This window comes from Lissotriton vulgaris, chromosome 2_1 (genome assembly GCF_964263255.1).
Source record: "Lissotriton vulgaris chromosome 2_1, aLisVul1.2, whole genome shotgun sequence".
Classification (NCBI taxonomy): domain Eukaryota; kingdom Metazoa; phylum Chordata; class Amphibia; order Caudata; family Salamandridae; genus Lissotriton; species Lissotriton vulgaris.
Window position 1 is genome coordinate 1,992,784,566 of NC_141687.1, and position 21,833 is coordinate 1,992,806,398.

The 21,833-nt window shown below is 47.8% G+C and overlaps 1 protein-coding gene across 6 annotated transcripts in view; it reads left to right on the forward strand.

Annotated features, from left to right (window-relative positions):
- CRTC3 (CREB regulated transcription coactivator 3) overlaps positions 1 to 21,833 on the forward strand; it is a 1,134,508-nt gene that overhangs the window by 736,859 nt on the left and 375,816 nt on the right. The window lies entirely within an intron of this gene.

The window sequence follows — 21,833 nt, forward strand, 5'->3', positions numbered from 1 at the left end:
TCCGCCTGATCCCAGTTGGAAGACATTGTGGCCTCGGGATATGTTCCCGCCTGACGCTGCATCGTCAAAAGCCAAAAATCTAGGTGTCCTGTGTGACAATGATCTTTCCTTCAGACCCCAGATCATAGGACTGACAGGGAAATGTTTTGGCATCCTGAAAATGTTGCAGAAGTTTCTTCCACTATTGTCTTTGCAACATAAAAAAATTATTGTTCAGGCGTTGATAGGATTGCGTCTTGATTACGCGAACGCCCTCTACCTTGGCCTTCGCAAATACCTGATGGCACGCCTGCAGATTGTGCAGAATTCGGGTGCCAGAGCCATCTTTGGACTACAGCGAAGGGCAAGAGCCTCTGAGCTATTCAAGAGACTGCATTGTCTACCAGTCTCTAAGAGAATCACTTTCAAGATCTTGACCCTTGCCTTTAAGGCCCTCCATTCGATTGGACCAAAATGCATTGGGAAGCGCATGGCTTTCTATGCCCCCAGGAGGACTTTAAGGTCCGCTTTGCTGGCCAAAGCCGTTGTTCCTACCATCAGACGCGCTCGCATTGGAGGTCGCTCCTTTCGGTACTTGGCACCTCGTTGCTGGAATGAGCTTCCCGTTTCCTTAAGGAAAGCCAACAGTTTGCTCTCCTTTAGAGAGAAATTGAAGGCCTGGCTTTTCTCCCGGTAATTCTCTTTCGGCCCGCGGTGGGTGTTATGTTGTGCACTTTTTTTTCCAGTTCTCTTTGCCAAAGCGCCGGGACATTCCATGGAGTAGCCGTGCGCTATAGAAGAGACCCTTATAACATAACATAACATAACATAACATAACATCTGTTATCTATCTATCTATCTATCTATCTATCTATCTATCTATCTATCTATCTCCCTCCCTCACTCTATTAACCTATTTATCTATTTGTATCTATCTATCTATCTATCTATCTATCGCCCTCACTTTATCTATCGCCCTGACTCTATCTATCACCCTCACTCTATCTATCTCCCTCACTCTATCTATCTATCTATCTATCTATCTATCTATCTATCTATCTATCTATCTATCTATCTATCTATCTATCTATCTATCTATCTATCTATCTATCTATCTATCTATCTATCTATCTATCGCCCTCACTCTATCTATAGCCATCATTCTATCTATCTATCTATCTATCTATCTATCTATCTATCTATCTATCTATCTATCTATCTATCTATCTATCTATCTATCTATCGCCCTAACTCTATCTATCGCCCTAACTCTATCTATCGCCCTAACTCTATCGCCCTCACTCGATCTGTCTATCTATCGCCCTCACTCTATCTGTATCTATCACCATCACTCTATCTATCTATCTATCTATCTATCTATCTATCTATCTATCTATCTATCTATCTATCTATCTATCTATCTATCGCCCTCACTCTGTTTATCGCCCTCATTCATTCTATCTATCTATCTATCTATCTATCTATCTATCTATCTATCTATCTATCTATCTATCTATCTATCTATCTATCTATCTATCTATCTATCACCCTCACTCTATCTATCGCCCTAACTAATTTTGCGAAAATAACTGGCGGGCACCGCATCCAGTGCCAGATGTAGGTGTCCAAATACTGGTCGGAAACGGCCGAAAATACAGATTTTCGGCCGTATCCGACCGGAATTTGTACATTGGTATGTAGGGGCTCAAAATACATTCAGATTCGGTAATTTTACAGAATCTGTAATTATACCGAATCGGTTAAATTACAGAATCGGTAAATTTACCGATTCTGTAAATTTTACCGATTCAGTAATTTTACTGATCGGTAAAATTACCGAAACTGTATTTTCAGATGTAGGTAGCACTTTTAACAGTGCTACAGGCCTTTCAGGAATCGGTATTTACCATGCAATACAATTGCATGGTAAATAACGAATTCTTGTGTACATGCACATCTGTGCATGTACACCTGTGCCATGTGGCACACAGACATGCACCTAGGGCATGTCTGTGTGCCACATGGCACACTAGCCAGAAACAGGGGTGCAACAGGGTGTCAAAGTGACACCCTGTCCCCCTTGCCAATTCGGTATTTTTACAGATTCGGTAAATACCGATTCAGTATTTGCTTTTGAATCCTATGGGCTTCAAGGCCCATAGGAGTCAATAGCAATTACCGAATCGGTATTTTCCGAATCAGTAAATACCGAATCTTACCGATTCAGTAAAAAATACCGAATCATTACCTACATTAGATTTACCGATTCTAAAATACCGAATCGGTAAAATTCGGTATTTTAGAATCGGTAAATCTAATTTACCTACATCTAGCCCCTAGTGTATTCTGAAGAGCGTATAAAAACCGCGTTAAAGACGTCGTCTTGAATAATGCCGCCCGGCCCAACAAAGAAATCGGAAGCCTCCACCAATGAGCGGAGTCATTTCCAAGCCTACTCAGAGGAGGTAAAAGATTTTCAGCATACCTAGCCGTCGGGTCCAAGGAGATAAAAATACAGAGATATTTGAATCCATTCGTAGTAATCTGAATGGGACAGTTCCGCGGAGGGACCGGGGTCTCTCCACTAAGGACGTATAATAACGACTTCCCCCAATTAATAGAAAGTCCTGAGTTTTCCCGAAGGAAGCCAGGACATCACAGACCACCATAAGGGACTTTTGAGTGGTGGTCGGATAGAGCAGAATATCATCCCGTATAGTGAAATCTGATCCTCCCACTCTGGGGACCACCGAATTCCTCGCATTGAAGGTTCCCAGCGGATCCATGCCGCCAGGGGTTCCAGAGCCAGGGAAAAAAGTAGAGGAGACAGAGGGCAACCCTGCCGCGCGCCCCGTGCCAACTGGAAGGGCGCCGATACTCGTCCGTTAACCACTACCTGCGCGAGCGGTTCAGTAGATAACAATCACACCCATCCAAAAAACTCTGGTCTGAATCCAAATTTAGCTAGTACCGCCCACAAATAGGACCACTCAATTGTATCAAAGGCCATGGTAGCATCAAGGGAGGCTACAAAAGCTTGCTCTCATAAAGTATGAGCTCTAGCTATAACGCCATGTAATCTCCTTAGATTTGAAGCAGTATTTCTGTGGGGGATAAACCCTGATTGGTCAGGGTGGATCAATCCACTGATCACTGTTACCAGTCTATTTGAAAGGACCTTAGTCAATATTTTAGGCTCCGCATTTAATAACGAGATAGGTCTGTAAGAGGCATATCTATTTTAAGGCTTACCCTCCTTATGGATAACTACAACCGATGCCACTCTCTGTTCTCTGGGCAAGCATCCTCCCTCCCAGGCCTCAACAAACATGCCTTTTAGATAATGAGCCAATCTGCCCGGTCTAAGTTTATATAATTCAATTGAGAGTCCATTAGGCCCCAAAGCTTTGCCTGAGTTCAGCGATCGGACAGCCAGAGCTATTGCGTCAACCGTTAAGGGACTATCCATAAATTCAAAGTCCTCCTTATTTGAACAAGGAAGTAAATGATGCGAGTCCTCTTCTGGCCGATCCGAAACCGAGGTGTAAATTGTTTGAAAATGCTGTGCAAAGCTATCCACAACACTCTGTGGGTCTGTGAGCACCTCTCCGTTATCTGTAAGCAGCTCCGAAACCACGGGCCCAGCCCGTTCCTTTTTATCAAGCCATGCGAGTAATTTCCCTGCCTTATCCCCAAGATCGCACAATCTTCCCTTCTGTTCCCTGTCAAGAGCTCTGGCGCTATCAGTGACTAACGAGTTGTATTCATGCTGTTTTAGGCTCAAAACATGTAGGCAGGTCGGTGTCACCTCCCTTCCCAACTCCTCCTCCAATCTGCGAATCTCGGACTCTACCTCGACTATTGCTTTGTTCTTTTCCTTTTTAGTTCTGGCTATCAGTGCCAGAGCATGTCCCCTAACCACCGTTTTAAAAGCTTCCCAAAGTGACACCATAGAAGCAACCGATCCTTCGTTCTCTACAAAATAATTCTCTATAGCCTTCACAAGGTCTCCACGGGTCTTGGAATTTCGGAAATACCATGGGCTGATAGGGGCAATTCTACCTGTCGAACTGGGTGAGATTCGGAACCTAAGCCAGAGCGGAGAGTGGTCAGAGATGCCCCATGCCAAATGAACCATCTCACAAATATAGGAAATCTGACCCGCTGGAACAAGAAAATGGTCCAACCGGGAAAGACTACTGTGCGCCCCGAGTGGCAAGTGTACTGCCTATCATCTGGGTGAAATATTCTCCAACCATCAACCAACCCTATCGCGTCCATAAATTCAGGCAACCATCTCTGGGCAGGTCTTACATCCCGTGGAGGATATCTGTCCAATAGTCCCAAGACTACAGCGTTGAAATCACCACCTATACTCAGAAATCCTCCTGGCAGCTCAATCAGCAGCTTCCCCAAATCAAAAAAAGTTGTGGATTGCAGACCCGGGGGGACATAAACCGACAAGAGGGTCAGTACCTGCCCTTCCCATCTACCTGAGATCCCAATGTATCGTCCCCTATCATCAGCCCACATAGAATCCATCACTAGGGGAAGTGTCTTCCGAATCAGGGTACCCGACCCCCTAGAGCCAGACGTAAACCCCGCGTGGGCGACCAACTTAAATCCCATTCTGTGCATATACCATATATGAATTACAGACTAAATGCGTTTCCTGAAGGAGGAAAACATCGGGTGCATGTCGCCTCAAGTATTGAAGAACTACAGTGCGTTTAATCTTGTCCCACAGACCATATACATTCCAAATTATAACCTTAAGTTCACTACCCCCATCATCATAGGAAAAAGCAAAGTGTTCATCTGGTGTCAGTTGCATATATATCAAAATCAACACATCAATGCCAAAAACAATACAAAACTTAACTAAAATAAAACCAAAGACTAATGATGTGTCATACAATACTGCAAGATACTCTTCAACCCGTCTTCCCCCACCCCCACCCTGCACCCCTGCATTTCGCTTACGTGCATCCCCAACTAGCAGTGTACCTGTCGCCCCTAGCAATCAAAAGCTAATCTACAACTAAATAGAGGTAGAAAATCTCGCCCACCACCTCCCTCCGCTCCCAACTCTGACCCCACCGCTCTGTGTTCAAATCAATATATTCAACACTTCTATAAACAACGCGAGTCAATGAAGAATTATTTACGCCACCCATTAGCCCCCCCCTCCCCAGTCGCACCACATCACTGTGAAGGCATAATACTTTCGCTATATATTATTCTTGATCTCCCATCTCTCCCCTGTCCTGGCCTTCTCTTTCAGACGCTAGCACACTGTCTAACCTGTCTGTCGCCACCTCCGGATTGTCGAAAAACCTTTCCGTTAAGTTCAACTCGAAGCCGGGCCGGGAACATCATTGCATATTTTAGTTCCTTATCCCTCAGTCTTTTCTTCACGGAAAGGATGCTCTGCCATTGTCTCTGCACCAGCTGGGTAAAGTCTGGAAAAAGAGAAAGAGTCACATTCTCATACTGCAATGGGGAACTACTACGTACGGCCTGCAAAATCACATCTCTGTCACGGAAATTCAGAACTCGTGCAATCATAGGGCGAGGGGACGCCCCCGGCTTTGGTCCCCCTCCTGGGACTCTATGTGCACGCTCCACTGTAAACAGGTTACTGAGACCTTTAGGATTGAGATGTTTGAGAACAAGATTTTCAACAAACAAATCTGGTGTTTGGCCCTCTGATTTCTCAGGAATTCCAAGAATACGGATGTTGTTGCGTCTGACCCTCCCTTCCTATTCGTCCAGCTTACAGTCCATAAGAACTCTTGATTTCTGGAGGTCCTGCACCTCTTGTTGCAACTGGCTTACGTCATCCATTAGACCGCTTGTTTTGAGTTCTAGTGATTTGACTTTCTCATTAGTCTTTGAGAGGTCCGTTCGGATTAACCCCATCTCAATGGTGACGGTGTCTGATTTAGAGTCAGGAGCTTCCATCTTCTGGCCCAGGGACGCCTGTACACCATTAATAGCCGCCACAAGATCCGTTAATGTAGGTTCAGCCGGATCCGTCAGTACCTCTTCCCTCATTAATAGCGTTTTTTTTACCTCCCCCGGGGACCCCTTAGGGATAGTATAGCGGTCAAGTTTATTAACTTGGATTGTTTTGGACCCCTTAGAGGAGCGCAACGAGGGCTTATCTGCATCCAGTCGTGCAGCCATGGTGCCACCTATCACGGGATCCAGTTAGAATGAAAATGCAACCAATACAAAGTCTTCTACTACTTTGTTTCTTTAACATCAACTGATATCCACACTCAGGGCCGTCTTTACCTTTCATCCGTGAGGTCAGTTCAGTTCTTACCGGCCGGACCCCCTTCCATAAAGTGAAAAGGTACCCGGACAACAACAGGAGTGCAAAAAAAAAGGTGGGGGGCAAAGTCTCTCCCAAATTAGATAAATGAGGTTCTGCACCGCAGGACAAAGACAGGGAACTGGGCTCTCCGGTCTACAATCCTCCCGACTTCACCAACCACTATGGACCATGTAACGCCTTCCAATGTCTCACGTTCCCCCAGAGCAACACCTCCGTACATAGTCCCTCAACGGTGCGCGGGCCAGCAGAGCAATCACCGCAAGTCCTGCTCGCAGTTTAATTGCAGTCAATTCACCGCATTCAAATGCATCAAAAATTGCACAGGTAACAGCGGACGACAGATCAGTATTCCCGATGCATCACGCCGTCATCCCAGATCACTCCAGGCAGACTCACCATATATCTGGATCGACGACCACATCCAACGAGTCCGCCGCACTCTAGCCAGTTCCATCCCGTATATTCCACATCTCTCCAGCCCCTCCGTCCACCCGGTCAGGCAGCAGACTCAGCAGGCGATCAAACGCGGCGCAGCAGTCCCGGCGGTGCATCAGACAAGGGGATCTACTCATCTGCACTCCTCCACCACTCGCCAGACAGTCCCAGCCGATGCAGCGAAACAGAGTCCCGCAAGGCACTTCCACACACCTCGAGACAGGCAGCAGCTCCACGCTAACCAAATATCATGCCATATACAGGCATCCGCAAGGTGGGGGGCGTCAGTTACAGCGGCTCTGCAAACAAGCGTATTCAGACCTCGGGTCGGGACGACGCTTCTTACGACCCCGTTGATGTTGACTTAGAGGCCGACCTCCAGTCCCGACCAGGCCCCGATCTTCCGGGTGAGTTATCGCCAATTTCCGGACTCGTGGATGGGTCAGGGAAACGGGCACAGGCGTCGCTTATAATTCTCGCGCAGAGGGTAACCATTTAAAACAGGATATGTCCCAGGATGTTAAGGTCGGGAGCGAAGATCGGCGGAGCCGAGCTTTCACGCGCCCATCTTGGTCGCCAGCTTGGCTCCTCCCTCAATAACAAAGCTTTTAAAGCTAAACGTAAAGAATTTCATAAAGATGTAGCAAAATATGAACGGCTCTTTATTTCGTCTAATAAATACAAAATGCAATTACAGAAACTCTGATATGAGGTAAACTCTTTAAGTAGAAGAGTTGGTATACAAATTTTGAATAATAACACACAATTTAATTTCAAAGCCATTAGATCTGGGCGACTTTTGGCAAATTATTTATGTATTAAAAAAAGATAAAATTCAAATTAATGCAATTCATGGTTTAAATGGTAAATTGGCATTATCACACAAAGAAATTGCTAATGAATTTTTGATCTACTATTCAAATCTATACAGTAATCCCTTTCCATAGATAAGTTTCGTATTGATAATTTTTTGCAATCCTGTGGCCTTCCTAACATTTCCCACTCAGTGAGGGAAAAATTAGATATACCAACTTCATTAGAAGAAATAAACTATACTAACAAATCTCTTAAACTGGGTAAATCCCCTGGACCGGATGGTATACCTGCTGCATTTATAAAGAATTTTCTCCTTATCTGATGCCTCATTTACTTACTCACTTTAGTATATCAGGATCCACTGCAAGATCCATTACTGAAGCTTTGATTATAGTTCTTCCAAAACCTAATAAAGATCTCACTATTGTATCAAATTACTGCCCTATTTCTTTAATTAATCAAGATTGTAAATATGAAAAATACGAAAATACGAAAATTCTTGCAACCAGATTGACTTCTGTGCTTGACACTGTTGTTCCAATTTATCAAACTGGTTTCATGAAAAATAGACATTCTGTGAATAATACTAGATTATTCTTTCATGCAATTGAAGCTGTGTCATCTTTGCCCCTTTCCGCTGGTGTGCTTGCATAGGTGTTAAAAAAGCGTTTGATAAAGTACATTGGCAGTATCTATTTAGTACTTTATTGACTTTTAATTTTAGCAGTTCCTTTATTCGTATGATTACAGCTCTTTATTCTGGGCCGTGCTGGACTTTTCATTAATGTTCAATCTCTAACAATTTTAGCCTTTTTAGAGGCACCCGTCAAGGTTGCCTTTTCACCTTTACTTTTTCTCCTTGCCATTGAACATTTACTCATTGCATCAGACACTCCTCATAAATAAAAGGCATTACTAATAATGAGGTTACTATAAAAACTTCAGCATATGCTGATAATGTATTATTATAAATTAGTAATCCAGATTGCTCTATTCCATCTCTATTGAAGATCGTTCAGTCATATTCTCAAATTTCAGGTTACACTTTAAACACAAATAAGACAGAATTGTGTTCCTTAAATGTGCACTGTACCCCTGATATACTTCCAAACAATGAAATAATTTGTCAAAAAGAAAAACTTAAATATCTTGGAATCCTCTTCTCCCATAGCATTACACAATCTATTTAATTGAACTGTGAGTATATTCGTAATAATATTAAACAAGATTCGTAAATAGTTTGTTTTACACCCATCTTGGTGGGGGAAAGTTGATTCTGTTTAAATGGTCATTGCTCCAAAAATATGTTATCTGTTATCTATGATACCTACCCAACTTCCACTTAAGTTCTATAAATCTTTAGACACGCTAATATCTAAATTTATTTGGATTAATATAAAACATCTTGTATAAGTTACAAAAAATGGAAAATTGCAAAATGTAATGGAGGTTTTGATTTGCCAAACTTTTTTGATTATCATAAAGTGTTTATTTTAAAACACAGCGCCTTTTCGTTCACCAATACAGATTTTAATAATACACCCTTATGGCTTCTCATTGAAATAGGTTTAATATCACTGTTTCCATTATTACTTTACTTAGTATGTTTACTTCTGATACTTTATTACTAAGATCTGCAATATTGAAATCTACAAAATGAATATTATAGGATTTAGATTCTCTCTTTCAAACACCTATTTCTCTCACCTTAAGTAAATCCTTATGGGTCAGTCCTATTATAAAGCTTACAGTATACAATTTTGGCAATCTTGGATAAATGCGGGTATTTTTTACTTAAAATATATATATATCATAATAACACTTTATCTTTTGAAGAGCTGCAACAAAAATTTCTCCTGCTCCCTTCCGATATTCCTGAATACAAATTTGTTGGCAATTCTATCCCTTTTTTTTTTTTTAAACTTTATTTTTGTAGGCGAGGAAAATAAAAAGGCACAATTTATACAGTTAACAGAGCAGTTGACACAGACGGACCAGATAGGCCAGATCCAAAAAGGAGGCACACAGCCAGGTATGGCCCACATCCCGGAGGCAGGGCGGCATCTCGTTAAGCCTGCGAAACAATGAAAGGAATACGCTCTTGTGCTCCCAGAATCCCGTGATCAATCTCAATATCGTCGCCAATTTTCTTTTACGATGCCGTACCAACCAAACAACAACATAACAATAACAATAAACCTCCCCCCCCCCTCCCCCCCCCCCATGAATGGCATTTGTGGCATTGATGCAATCCCAGAAGGAGATGTAGGCAAGGGCCCACTGCAAAGCGGTCTTCATAGTAGAATGTGGTCGATGGTAATCACAATGACAAGCAAGTGTATGCAACAAGGAATATCGGCATGGCTCAGGGGACTGCTAGACTACCTCATGACATTCCGCCCCGGACCCCTCCCCACCATCATCAGACTCTGAGGAAGCGGAGGAAAACAGCCCGCACTAGTAGCCTCAGAGTCGTCCCCCTCCATCCCCTCGATACACATGCGAGTAAGTCATCCTGGAGTTTCCCATCCATGCGTGTGCTCTGCATATGCGTCTCCTCCGCCAAGGCCCATTCCCTAGCATCCCGCAACCAACTAGAGATTTCAGGCGCCCTCTGTCCCATCCAAGTAATGGCCACCCGCCTTCTCGCCAGAACCAACAGGAGTTGCAGTAATTTGTAGGACAGTCCCCTCTTCCTGGGCTTGGGTACTAGGGCCAGCAGACAGTGTAGCGGTTCCAGCTGGATTGTAAGGTGTGTAATCCGGGTAATGTGTGCTACCACCTCCACCCAAAAGTCATAAACCAAGGGGCATTCCCAGGCCAGGTGAAGGAATCCCGCCCGTTCTGCACTACACCTCGTGCAATTAGGGCTTCTGTCCGAGGAGATACGGTGGAGGGAGGCAGGTGTCATATATGTACGATGGAGAAAATTAAAATGTATCAATTTAAAACGCGCATTACAGGACACTTTACGAGTCAACAGCCCTATTCGCTTCCTCTGGGCCGGATCCAATTCAATCCCCAGGTCCGCCTCCCAGGCCCTCCAAGCAGGCATCAATGGGGGAGTCGAGTCCCTGCGCATCGCTGAGTAAAGAAGGGAAATCAATCTCCTACCTCTGCCACAGGACAAGATGATGTCCAGGGTGTTAGTGAGCTCGGGCGCTTCTGGGAATTGGGGCCATGTCGTCCTGGCCACATCCCGGAGACATCCATAATGCAGGTACTGGCCCTCACGCAGTCCAAAGGAGTCCGCTGCTCTCTCAAAGGACACAAACGAGTCGTCCGGATAGAGATCCGCAAGAGTCTCGCAACCACCTAGGCGCCACTCCCGGAAAGACATATTCACCTCCATCGTGAGTATTGGGGCCAGGATCCAAAGGGAGAGCTCCCTATGGAATGGCGCACGCCGCAAAACTCGCTCAACGAACTGCTGCCAAATGTGAGCCGTATGCCTGACGACATAGGGCAGTGCGTTATCGGCGCCCCGACCCTGCATTAGAGCTTCCTGTAGCACCCTATCCGAGGCCACTCCCGCCAACAATGCCAACTCCCAGTTTTCGGTGTCAGCAAACCATCTGGCCGCCGGGAGAAGTTGTGCAGCATAATAGTATAAATCGAATCTCGGGGCCTCGAGGCCTCCCGCATCCCAACACTGCGTCACCGTGCGCAACGCAACTCTGCTGCGACCACCCGCCCAGAGAAGAGACGTAAGGAGCGAATTCAGTGTACGGAACACCCGGGGGGGCAACGGGCATAGGGTATTCTGCAGCACATACAGGACTCTAGGGAGCATCACCATCTTGGCAACAGCTAGACGGCCCATAAGGGAGAGAGGAAACGTATTCCAGAATACAACGGACTTGCGGAGGGCCACAAGAATCCTGTCTATGTTATGGGTTAAGAGAGCCTCATCAGAAGCGGCCACTTGAATGCCCAGGTACCGGAACGCCAGACGTTCACACCGGAGGCCCGCACAGTATGAATCCGCCGCCGGGGCGAGATCCTCAGGAGTCAGCGGGAACACCAGGGACTTATTAACATTCATGCGCAGTCCCGAGGCCGCACCAAAGCGGTCCAAGAGGCGCAACAGAGCGGGGAGGGCCTCCACCGGAGAGGTCAGGTAGAAAAGCGCATCGTCGGCGTAAAGGGAGATGACATTAGTAGTGTCTCCCACCACAATACCCCATTCATGTAGCTCCTTACGGGCAGATATGGCCAGGGGCTCAATTGCTAGAGCAAATAGAAGGGGGGACAATGGGCAACCCTGTCGGGTACCCCTCCCCAACGTCCACTCATCAGAGCGGGCTGAACCCAGTCGCACCCTGGCCCGGGGCGCCCTATATAGGACCCGTATCCATTCCCGAAAACCGGGGCCAAATCCCATCTTGACGAGTACGTGCATCGGGTAACCCCAATGCACTGTATCGAAGGCTTTAGCCAGGTCAACGGAGACAAGCACATGGGGAGTGTCCCGCCCCCGGACTTCGTGCAAAATGTGGTTCAAGCGGCTCAGGTTCATCGCCGTATTACGACCAGGGACAAAGCCACATTGGTCTGGATGGACGAGCTGAGCCACGTGCGGGGCAAGGCGATTGGCCAAGAGCTTGGTCAGAATTTTCGCGTCCGAGTTAATCAAAGTGATAGGACGATACGAGGCGGGGTCCGTGCTGTCGCCACCCGGTTTCAGGATCATACAAACTTCACCCTGATTCAAGGTGGGTGGGAGGTCACCCGTGCGTAAGGCTTCATTGTAAACCTGTAAAAGGAGGGGGGCCAGGGTGTGCCCGAATGAATGATAAAACTCTACAGGGAATCCATCCCCGCCAGGGGTTTTAGCTCGTGGGAGGGAAGCAATTGCCGTAGAAATCTCACCGAGCGTCAGTTTGACATCGAGGTCTTTCGCCGCTGCCTCTGGGAGGGTCGGCAAGCCATGATTTTCGAGGTATAGGTGGTAAACCTCCTCAGAGATAGACTGATCAGCCTCATACACAGTCCGCAGGTGGTCCTGCAGAACCGTGAGTACAGCAGCTTCCGAGTGGACCATACCGCCATCGGGCGCCCGCAGGGCTACTATACGCTCAGCCATAAACTCCCGGCGAAGTATCCAGGCCAACAAACGGCCAGTTTTATCCCCCTCTCGATGCAGCCTCTGTCTATATTGGCCCAGCGTGAATCTATCGAGCCTCGTGAGAATATCATGGATCGACCCAAGGGCTAGGCCCTCCACGCGGTGATCTGAGGAGTCCGGATCAGGGCGGGCCTGGACGCGCAAGAGCTCAGCCTCCGCAGTTTGTAAGTCTGAAAGCAGTTGTTTCCTGACCCCATACGTCAGGCCCATGCACGCACCACTGACGACCGCTTTCAGTGCCTCCCACTTAGTGGAATAAGACAAGTCACTTCCCGCCCAGTTAAGTTGCAGGTAATCGGACAGGGACGTTGCTACATGATCCCGGGCTACCTGGTCTTGGAGTAGATCAGTCGGCAGCCTCCACGAGCGGGGTCAGGCCATTGCGCCACGCACGTGACCAGAGCATGATCCGATAGGTATCGGGCCTGGTGTGTGACCGTCAACGTGAGAGAGGAGGGGAGATTGGCCGCCAACACCCTATCTAGCCTACTGTGAGTGCCATGGGTCGGGGAATAGCAGGTGTATAGCTTTTGTGTGGGGTGACACGCGCGCCAGACATCGATCGCCCCGATATTATGCATCACGTCCCGCAGACACGCCGTCATACGGGGCTTAGTTCCCGCCCGAGGTGGATTACGGTCCAGTTCATGATGCAGCACACAGTTAAAGTCCCCGCACCAAAGGAGGGCCGCGTCAAGGTTAGGAGCCACCAGATCTTGCATCCGGGAGAAAAATGCCGGATCATCTACGTTCGGCGCGTACGTGTTAAAGACCAGAAGGACCTTATCGTCCAATCTGAGTTTCGCCAATATGTACCTGCCTTCCACATCCGCATCAATATATTGGACAGCGCATGGAACCCCAGGGGCCACCCAGATTAGGACCCCCCTAGCGTATGTAGAGTAGGAGGAATGAAATAGCTGGCCTCTCCATTTCTTGGCCAGTCGCTGCGCACCATCATCATCTAGGTGGGTTTCCTGTAAACAAGCAACTGAAATCCCATGGCGTTTTAGGAAGGTGAGGACCCTGTGTCTCTTAGTGCACGTACCCAGGCCACGCACATTCCACGTCAAGAATTTTAACCCCATGACCACCATTCGTGCCCAGCCGGGCAGCAGTGTACACACAGCCTAGGCTGTCGCCAGTAGGCCCTCGCCACAGAGAAGTTCAAAAATGCATCACACAAAGCCAGCGCCCCGCCAAACAGGGTCAACATGCGCCAAATGCCAGTGTCATCATTGTCACATCCAAAATCCCACCCCCCAACAGCCCCAACATACGAATTTTTGACTAGAACCCCCTCAACCCCCCCACCCACGAGCAATAGGATAGCAACAACCAAAAACGCCACCCCGCCCTTCCCCCGCCAGTGCCAGGACGTGCACAGCCACCCCATTCAACACTCTCCACTCACACACAACAGAACAACCCAACCCACCCCCCCTCCCAGCTCCCCGAAAGACCCAACGAACCCGATATGCGGACCCGGACAGCTCTCCCCCCCAAGTCAGCAATGCGGGAGGAGAAGTCCACACTTACAGCTCCCAGCACTCGGTGCACACTCAACCCAGACACCAAGTACGAGGTACCAAGCAGAGAACAATCACTCGCAACATTCACGCTGAACGAGCAGAGATCTAAAGAGCTGCCGGGCTATAGGGAACTACACAATAACAGCAATCGCGCAGCAGAGTCAGTGTAGGCAGGGGAAGGATCATTCCAAGTCCAGGGTCTGCAAGGCAGTCTCCGGGACCACTGGGGCCGCGGAGTCTACGTTCACCGGCGTCTCTTGCAATGTGTCCGGCACCAAAATGTCACCTGGTGCAGCCTCACTGTGCAAACGTGCCTCAATCCCGTCAGGTGAGGATTCCATCAGGATGGCCCCATCTGGGCCCACCGTAGGCCGAGTCTCAGGAGGACCACGGGATCCAGAACGGCGATTCCTCCTGCCACGCCGTCGTCTTTGCGGCCTGGTCCCCCATACATCTCGCGATCCCCCTCGCTCACCCGGAGGCAGATCGTCTCCTTTGATCTCGAGCCACTCCCACACCTCCGCTGGCGTCTCAAAGAAATGTGCCCGGCCCTGGGAGAGCACCTTAAGCTTAGCGGGGTATAAAAGCATATATTGTAGCTGCATGTCGCGCAACTTCTGTTTGACCCCCAAGTAAGACTTTCTTTGCTCCTGCACCTGCTGGGTGTAGTCAGGGTAGATGGAGATTCGACTGTTTTCAATCATGTGGCCCCGATTCTCTCGCCCCCTTAAGGATGCAGTCTCGGTCTTTATAGTTCAGGATTTTTGCAATGAGGGCTCTAGGGGCCTCACCAGGACGCGGAGGGGGCACCAGGGCCCTGTGGGCCCGCTCCACAATAAAGACGTTGGACAAGCCACTCGGACAGAGACGCTCACGGATCCAAGTTTCCAGGAATCGTTCAGGGTTACCCGCCTCCAGCCGTTCCGGGACCCCCAGGACTCGTATGTTACTTCGACGCGCCCTACCTTCTGCATCCTCGGCGCGTCTCTCCAGTGCTCGGGTAGTAGAGGCGAGTTGAGAGAGTGACTTCTGTAGGGACGCTACCTCCCCTTGCAGCTGAGTGATGTTGCCCTCCGCGTCCGAGACTTTATCCGCCACTTTGCGAAGGTCAGTTCTTAAGAGGTTCACATCCACGGACACCGTCTCAATCTGGCGTTCCAGGGCAGTGTGTGACCCCTGTATAGCTTTAAGAAGTTCCGCTCTGGACGGCTCCGGCGACTCCCCATCTCCATCTCCAGCGCCCGTTTGGCGCGTAATTCTCTGCGGCGGCAGACGAGGGGTAGTGCACTGCGTGATCGTGTTGGGTTGGGTAGCCTTAGGGCCACGGCCAGTCCGGCCCGTCATATCCGCTGCGCCAGGGGTCGACGGTCTCAATGGGGCCCACACTGAAGCCACCCAAGCAGGGCAGAGTATGCGCCCCCACAGCGCCGAGGGAACCGGGCAAGCAATGTACGGGTCCACAAGACCAAGTCCACAGTAGGCGATGCAGGTCACAGAGTAGGTGCCACTAGAGCGCAGTGTCACGAGTACACCTCTTCCACAGAGCAGGGCAGAGCGGGGCACAAATGCACTCCTCTATCGGCCGCCACTGATCCCAAGGGGCCGCCCAGGACCAGCTCCAAAATGGTGGATCGCCGGGGGAGGGGCGGTGTTCGTCCACGGGCCCAGCAACACCTCTCCGTGAGCCCCCCCGACGTCCCACAAGTGGCGGGGATCTCGATCTGCTTCAGGGCACAGGATACTGCCCAGCGGGAGGGGGTACAGGAGTGGCAGAGTCACTGTAGTCGGACCCCGGCAGACACACAGCAGTTCAGGGCCCCCACACGCACCTCCGCGCCACAAGGGGGGGGCTAGGTCAGAAGAGTCCCACAGCCCCCACTCCCAGATGAAGGCGCTCCGCCGTCCGGGCGTGCAGCGCTATTAAACAAAGAGGGGGGGGGCCCCCTCCGTACTCCAGCCCAGCGAGGCCGCGCAAGATGGACGGCACCTTCGTCCCGCTCCCCTCCTCACCGCATCTCAGTAGAGCCTCAGTCCTCCGGCGCCGCAGTCGTCCAATTCCAGGACGGGGATCCCAAGCAGGCAGCCGGTGGGTATCCGATGGCGCAGCGAGGCTGGGGTCACCGCTCGCTTCCTCCGTCGTCCGGCCCAGTGAGTAGGCCAAAGCCGCGACGCCGCGTAAGAGGGCACGCCGGCGCCGCCTTCAGGATCAGCCAGGCCGCAGGTCTCGGCGGATTGCCGACCACGGGTCCGCTCCCCGAGGCACAGGAGCTCGGCGGGACTTCCACCGCCTCTCCGACACGCTTTCTCGGGGTCGAGAGGGTCCGGGCAGGAGAAATGAAAGGATTTATTCGGTCTTCGGGACGGAGCTGGTGGAGCTCACGTCCTGTCGGCCATGCTGCTTGGCCACGCCCCCCAGTCAATTCTATCCTTGATTCATTTCCTAACAATTTTCCAATTTATCTGATATGGAAATGTATATTCAAGCAATAGCTTCTTCTTCTCATGCTTTGTCAATAAAAAATGAATAATTTTGACAAGAATAACATTCATTTAAATTCTTCTTTTTGAAATAATGAACTCAATCAATGTTTTTCTCAAAACATGGAGGAAAATATGGATGAATAGTGTCTCTGGATGGTTGCCAGTGTCCTTATTTCAAACTCATTTTTTCATATTCTTTAATTGTTTATGGACTCCATTAAAAATGTTAAGGCAAAACTACTAAATTCTCTCAATGCCTGGCAGTGTAATTTAGCTCCAGGTTCACTAAAACATATGCTTTTTGAATGTAGTATTGTCTAAGTTTTAGAATATGGTTTGTGATGTTAATTTAAAAGAAATTCATTTATCAGATAAACCCTCAAATAATATGTTGATTTGTAAATCAATGTTCGAGGCATATGGGCTGCAGATGGTACATTTATGAATAGATCGCCATCTGGTGTTGGGCTCGGATGATTGCACTTGTTTTTCTCTTGGAGAAGTCTTTTGTCGTCACAAGACCGATGACTCCTCCTTTGGGTGCTAGTGTGCATGGGCATCGACTCCATCTTTAGATTGTTTTTTTCCGCCATCGGGTTCGGATGAGGATCGAAGCGCTCCGGATCGACTTCGAGAAAAAAGTGATATTTCGGCGCGTATTCCCTTCCCAATTTGACGGTATTGTTATCGAGCGCGAGTTAATTTCCATTTCGACGCGCTTCGACGTCAACAACAAAATTTCAAACTTCTACGTCGACGGGACCGGGAGGCCTATCTCGACGTAGTCCAGCCCGGAGTCCGTGGAAAGGACTCCATTCAAAAGATGTCCAACGTGTGGTGCTAAGTTCCCACACAAGGACCTACACGAGGTGTGCAACCTCTGTTTATCACCTGAACACGAATCCAGGGACTGTGAAGCCTGCGCAGCATTCTCCTCCAAGTCGACGATTAGAAACCGCCGAGCCCGAAGACACGAGGTGTCGAGAATGCAGTCAGAGGCAATCCCGAAGCTGTTCGAGGCCCAGCACCCCGAAGAGGAAGAAGAAGAAGATGAGGACGAGTCTGGGTCGGAAGTGGACGGCTCAGACTTCGAAGAAATCGACGTTTATCAAACCGTGAGTAACGACGTCCCCTTACCGAAAAACCGACCCCATTTGGTGTCGACTCCGCCTTCGAGCCCGGTCAGACTACCGAAAAAAGTTTCCGACGCCCCGCCTTCGGGCTTGGCAACGAAACCGAAACCGAAACACTCGGCCTCCCACCATGTCGGATCCGAGAAGCGGTCGACATCGACACCGAAGCTCCATACAAAGGAAGGCTCGCAGTCGAAACATTCCATGTCGAAACCGAAACATGCTTCGACGTCGAAGACTTCCTCGACACCAAAAAAATCGGATTCGAGCAAGCACTCGGTGCCAAAAACACAAAGCACTGACGGTCAGAAGCAAAGGCACCTTTCGGAACCAAAAACTTCGGTACCGACACAGGAGCATCAGACCGATCCAAAACAAAAGACTTTGTTTATCGATCCACAAACTGGCACGGTGGTGTCAAAACTACCTAAAAAGAGGAAGAATGAACAGTTGGACGACAAGGCTCTTCCTCCTAAAAAGAGAACAATGGGGACAAATACAACTCCTCCCCTTTCTCCTCAACCTAAAGACACACCCTCTTCTCCTCACACTCTGCCAGCTATTCCTCCAACTTCTACACCACGACCATCTACACCTCAAACAGATGTAGAAAGTGACACTGGGGAGGAAGAACTTCCTAGGGCTGACGACACTGTCCCAGATTAAGCAGACCCATGGGAAGATTATAACGCAGGGTCAGATAATGATAATGACCCTGAACTGTATCCTTCAAAACCGTCACCACCTGATGATAATACAGGTTTTGCGCAGTTAATAAATAGAGCCGCAAAATACCACAAGGTAGACTTACATACGGAACCTCAAATAGAGGATTTCCTTTTAGAAACACAACCTGCTGCACAAAGAACATCAGGAACACTACCAATGCTTAAGGGTCTCCTCAATCACACATCAGACATATTCAAAGACCCTGTGAGGGCTACGGTATTAAACCCAAGAATTGATAAAAAATATAAGGCAGCCCCAAATGACCCAATATTTATCAAAGGACAAGTACCTCTGGACTCGCTAGTAGTCACAAACGCTCATAAGAGAGCAAACTCATTAACTACAGGAGAAGCTCCTCCTCCTGACAAGGAGTCCAAGTTAATAGATGCCTCTGGCAAAAGAGTAGCTAATACGCAAGCGCTACTTGCACGTTATGATAGAGCTCATTATGATGAGTTAGAAAAACTCATTACACATCTCCCTAAGGAACATCAAAAAAGGGCAGATCAGCTTATACAAGAAGGGAAGATAATAACTAACACTTCCATTAAGTGAGCCTTGGACGCAGCAGACACTGCAGCAAGATCCATAAACACCAGTATCATGTTAAGAAGACATGCATGGCTCAGAGTCTCAGGGTTCAAACAAGAGGTACAAACATCCTTATTGAACCAGCCTTTTGATGAGAAAACACTTTTCGGCCCAGGTACAGATGAGACGTTAGAAAAGATGAAAAAGGACACAGAAACAGCTAAGTCAATGGGAGCATTGCAACAGCCAACTCAAAGGGGTTCCTTTCGTAGGTCCACCTATAGAGGCGGATCAAAGAATACAGGCACAAGCCAGCAATCTACCTCTTTTACACCAACATCACCCAGAGGTAATTCTAGAGGCAGTTACAGAGGTAACAACAACAAAGGTAGAGGTCGCGGAAATAACAACAACCGCAACTCCCCTACCCCAAAACAGTGACTTCATACAGCTCCCCCCAGACTATATAACACTGGTCGGGGGACGTCTATCACAGTTCCTACCTGTCTGGAAAAACATCACATCAGACAGGTGGGTGAGACAAATTATCCAACATGGTTATTGCCTAGAACTCACAGCTACCCCACCATACATCCCCCCCAAACAGCGTCCAATGAGTCAAGATCATCTAACATTGTTAAGGCAGGAAGTACTATCACTGCTACAAAAGCATGCCATAGAGAAGGTTCCACAACATCAACAGGGAACAGGGGTATACTCTCTATACTTCCTAATTCCCAAAAAAGACGGGTCTCTAAGGCCAATACTAGACCTCAGACCTCTCAATGCATACATAAATTCAGAACATTTCCACATGGTCACGCTCCAACAAGTACTTCCTTTACTGAGGAAAGGGGACTTTCTTTCTACACTGGATCTAAAAGACGCTTACTTTCGTATCCCATTTCACAAAGCCCACAGAAAATACCTCAGGTTTGTCGTAGAAGGACAACATTATCAGTTCAAAGTCCTTCCGTTTGGTGTCACAACAGCACCAAGGGTGTTCACAAAATGCCTAGCAGTGGTTGCAGCTCACCTAAGAAGACAACAAATACATGTCTTCCCTTACTTGGACGACTGGCTAATAAAGGCCAAATCACAAAAAGAATGTCTTCAAAACACACAAAAAACCATTCATTGCTGCACAAGCTAGGGTTTACGGTGAACTACACAAAATCACACCTGCAACCAAACAGAGTTCAACAATATCTAGGGGCTACTATAGACACAGAAAAAGCCAGAGTATACCCTAATCCAGTCAGGATTCAAACAATGCTCACATTGATTCAAAGATTTCAACCACAAAACTTACTAACAGCTCGAGTGTTCATGCAGCTATTAGGGATGATGTCCTCTTGCATACTGCTAATACCATATGCCAGACTACAGATGCGTCCGCTGCAAGAATGTCTAGCAACACAGTGGAATCAGGCTCAAGGTCAGATTACGGATCTGGTGTTGGTAGACGACCGCACACATCGCTCTCTGAAGTGGTGGAACACAACAAACATTTCCAAGGGGTGGTGGTTCCTAGAACCAGTTCCACAAGTGATACTAACAGCGGATGCATCGCTCACCGGATGGGGAGCGCATATGGAGAAATATACAGTACAGGGAAGATGGAGTGTACAGCAAAAAAGACTGCACATCAATCATCTAGAACTACTAGCAGTGTTTCTAGCATTAAAAGCTTTTCAAATGCAGATTCTCAATAAAGTAACAGCATCAACCCTCTGGACGCATCCACAAAAAATATTATTTGCTACTTACTACACTTACAGCAATGTAACCTTGCTTACACCTCATTAGAGTACATCTTGCAGCTATAGCAGCGTACCTGCAAAACAGGCAACATCTATCCCTGTTTAGAGTGCCAGCAATAAAAGCCTTTATGGAAGGCCTCAAAAGAGTCATTCCACCAAGACTACCGCCTTCCCCGGTCTGGAATCTCAACATAGTACAGACCACCTTTCGAACCTATGCATAAGTGTGAAATACAAATCCTTACATGGAAGGTGGCCTTTCTTATAGCCATTACCTCCCTCAGAAGAGTGAGTGAGTTACAGGCATTCACAATACAAGAACCATTCCTACAGTTACACCACAATAAAGTGGTTCTTAGAACAAACCAAAAATTCTTGCCTAAAGTAATTTCAGCATTGCACATCAATCAACCAGTGGAACTACCAGTCTTCTTTCCAAAACCACAGACGGTAGCAGAAAGGGCACTACATACATTAGATGTCAAAAGGGCAATATTGTATTACATAGAAAGAACACAAACTTTCAGAAAAACCAAACAACTATTTGTAGCGTTTTCCCCAACACATAAGGGTAATCCTATCTCTAAAGCAGGCATTGCCAGGTGGATTGTAAAATGTATACAAATATGTTACATAAAAGCAAAGAGGACATTAACTGTTCCTCCTAGAGCTCATTCTACACGTAAACTAGGGGCATCTATGGAATTCTTAGGAAACATTCCCCTAGATGACATATGCAAAGCAGCAACTTGGGTTACACCGCATACCTTCACAAAACACTACTGTGTTGATGTGCAGGCAATACAACAGGCTAGAGTGGGCCAGGCTGTACTAAAAACTTTATTTCAAACTGTTGCAACAGACACTCGTGACCACCGCTAGGGAGGTAACTGCTGTATAGTCTATTCATAAATGTACCATCTGCATCCCATATGCCTCGAACGGAATATGCTAATTACCAGT